Here is a 3,298-nt window from a genome sequence, read left to right as displayed (position 1 = left end):
CATGGTGGTTTGAGGAGTTTATACTCCTCATTCCTGCTATTAATGTCATCAAAATAAGGTTTTAAACTGGCGTTGTTTACCTTAAAAGTGCTGAACTTGGGTTGACCCACCTCGACCGTAACGAATGGGAAAATGCTGAGTACCGTAAGAGGGATTTCTTCATTCGATGTGGTAGCGACAATGTGGGGATCTGTGGCATCTAATAAGACTCTATCTCCAACCTTAAGTTGATTTGGAAAGGGATTGAGCTTGTTCTGTCGTAGATTCAGTTTGTCAGGTGTTCTCGGTTTATGCATCTGCCATTCATCTAGCTCCTCGATTTGTAGCCTTCGATCTACATGAATGGTTCCTCTACTATTGCTTGAGAATGGTTCATGTACTTCCTTCAGACTCATTTCTTGCAAAGAAGGTTGCACCATAATTTTAGTTTTAGTAGAATGGTTTAGATGATCACCTTCAATTTCCATTGTGTTGCCAGAATTGCGAGCTTGAAAGGTGATTGTTTTGTCTCCCACATGGAGTGTGAGTTCACCTGTGCCAACATCAATAATTGTTTTAGCAGTTGCTAAAAAGGGCCTTCCTAGAATTAGAGTGTTGCTATCCTCCTCTATGTCTAGAACAATAAAGTCAACGGGAAATATAAATTTATTGATTTTAGCTAGCACATCTTAAATAATACCCCTAGGAAATCTTATAGTTTTATCTACTAATTGAATGCTCATCCTAGTCTGTTTGGGTTTCCCGAGACCTAATTGTTTGAACATTTTGTAAGGCATGACATTAATACTAGCCCCCAAATTAGCTAATGCATTATTAACATCTAAACTACCAATTAAGCAAGGAATTGTAGAACTCCCTGGATCTTTAAGTTTGTTGGGTAGTTTATTCTAGAGAATAGCTGAGCAAACTGCATTTAGCTCCACATGCGATGCCTCGTCCATCTTCCGCTTATTTTCTAAAAGCTCCTTTAAAAATTTCATTGCGTTTGGCATCTGTGATAGAGCTTCAATAAATGGTAAGTTAATATGTAATTTTTTTAAGAGTTTAGGAATTTACCAAATTGTTCATCTGAGCGGTCTCTCCTTATCGCATTGGGGTATGGTACACGAGGTTTATATTCGACATTCACTGATTTGTTTTTATTGTGATCTACCTCACATTGACCTTTGCTTACCATAGTTTCTTGCCTTGGTTTTGGCTCAGGCTCAACGAATCCTTCTTCATCTTGAACATTAATCACGTTGAGCTATTCCGTTGAGTTAGGTTTAGTATTACTCGGCAAGCTCCCTTATGGTCGTTCGAAGATTAGTTTGAAAAGTTGGCCTATTTGAGTTTCGAGCCCTTGGATCGATGCTTGTTGATTTTTAAGTGCTATCTCAGTGTTCTAGAAACGAGTTTATGACATCGAGATAAACTTTGTGAGCATCTCTTCAAGGTTCGGTTTCTTTTCATGTCGGTAGGGTGGTTGTTGGTAGCCTGGAGGTGGTTGTGGTCTTTGATTTCCTTGCCTGCCCCACGAGAAATTGGGGTGGTTCTTCCAACCTGCATTGTAAGTGTTACTATATGGATTGTTTTGATGTCGAGGATTATTACCCATGTAATTTAATTGCTCGTTATTGATGTTGTGGCCATAAGGTTGGTATTCCAAATGGCTTGTTCCACCTCCACTTGATTCACACTACATTACTGGGTGAACCTGTAAAGAACTAAGAAAACCATCAATTTTTTATTTAGAAGTTCTACCTGGTTTGATAGCATAGTAATCGAATCGACATTATAAACGCCTACTATTTTAGTTGGTTTTGTCCTCATGACTTGCCACTGGTAGTTATTCAGTGGCATCTCCTCTATAAACTCATAAGCATCTTCAGGTGTTTTATTATTGATGGTTCCGCCAGCAGCTACGTCAACCATTTGCCGAGTCGAAGTATTCAGGCCATTATGGAATGTTTGAACCTGAAGCCAAAGCGGTAACCCATGGTGAGGGCACCTTCTCAGTAAGTCCTCGTATCTCTCCCATGCATTGTAAAGAGTTTCTAAGTCCATCTGCACAAACGAAGAGATATCATTACGTAATTTGGCCATTTTAGCCGGCGGGAAATATTTTAATAGAAATTTTTCGGTCATTTGTTCCCAAGTAGTGATTGACCCTCGTGGTAATGAGTTCAACCACTGTTTAGCTCTTTTCCTCAACAAAAAAGGGAATAACCAAAGACGAATGGCATCATTAGAAACACCATTAATTTTAAATGTATCGCATAGTTCTAAAAAGTTGGCTAAATGAGCGTTGGGATCCTCATCCTGCAAACCATCAAACTGAACAAATTGCTGTATCATTTGAATAGTGTTAGGTTTTAGTTCAAAAGTATTTGCAGCTACAACAGGTCTAACTATGCGCGATTCAGTTCCTGTTAAAGAAGGTTTAGCATAATCATACATAGTGCGTTGAGCAGGATTTTGATTAACCGCAATTGCAGGAGGTAGCTGATTGTCTTGGTTTTTAGCCATCTCTCCGGTTGGGGTTTGAGTATCGTTCTCTGTGTATCTTAAGCTTCGCCTTATTTCTCTTTGGTTTCTATGAACTGTGGGATCGATTTCTTCATCAAAAAGTAGTGGTCCTGACGGGTTTCTTCTAGTCATAAACTATAAAAACCTGCCAAGAGAAGAAAAAAATAAGTAATAAAATTAAATTAAATTGCAAGAAAAATAAATGGCTAAAGTAATAAAAATTGAGTGTTCCTAATATCTTAGTTCCCCAACAACGGCGCCAAAAACTTGATCGCGTTATTTCGTGATAGGTTTTAAATATTTATAATTAATTGTTCTTGAAACTAACTATTACCGCGATGTAGGCAAGTGTACCTATCGAACAGTAGTATAGTTTTAGCAAGACCGGATTGTTAAACCCATGGGAACTAAAAGTAGTAGAAATGACTGTCTTTCTATTATCTAGCCTAAGAATAAAGAGCTTTTTGTTTTAACTAAATAATTATCTAAACTAAGAATTCACAGAGAATGGAATTGGGGAATTGCTTTTGGGAAGATCGATTGAATTAAGACAATACCTAAGGAAAAATCCACCTAGACTGTACTTGTTGTTCTAGCTCCGAATCAGACGATTTATTCATTTAACTTGTTCCGTAGAGATCCTTAAGTTATGTTATTATCCCTATTCAAGACTAATAATGTCTAATCCCTAGATTGAATAATTGAGACCTTTCTCTAATTAACACCCTCAGGTTGTATTAACTCGATCTATGGATCCCCTTATTAGGTTTCACCCTAATTCGGCAAAATC

At 37.8% G+C, this 3,298-nt stretch overlaps 1 non-coding gene across 1 annotated transcript; it reads left to right on the top strand.

Moving 5' to 3' along the window:
- Positions 1–1,972: 1,972 nt before the first annotated feature.
- Positions 1,973–2,079, top strand: LOC121206889 (small nucleolar RNA R71). The gene has a single exon (XR_005902061.1). It is a non-coding gene; the product is annotated as a small nucleolar RNA R71 (small nucleolar RNA).
- The last annotated feature ends 1,219 nt before the right edge of the window (positions 2,080–3,298 follow it).

Source organism: Gossypium hirsutum, chromosome A09 (genome assembly GCF_007990345.1).
Source record: "Gossypium hirsutum isolate 1008001.06 chromosome A09, Gossypium_hirsutum_v2.1, whole genome shotgun sequence".
Classification (NCBI taxonomy): Eukaryota; Viridiplantae; Streptophyta; class Magnoliopsida; order Malvales; family Malvaceae; genus Gossypium; species Gossypium hirsutum.
This window is presented reverse-complemented; position numbering and strand designations above follow the sequence as displayed.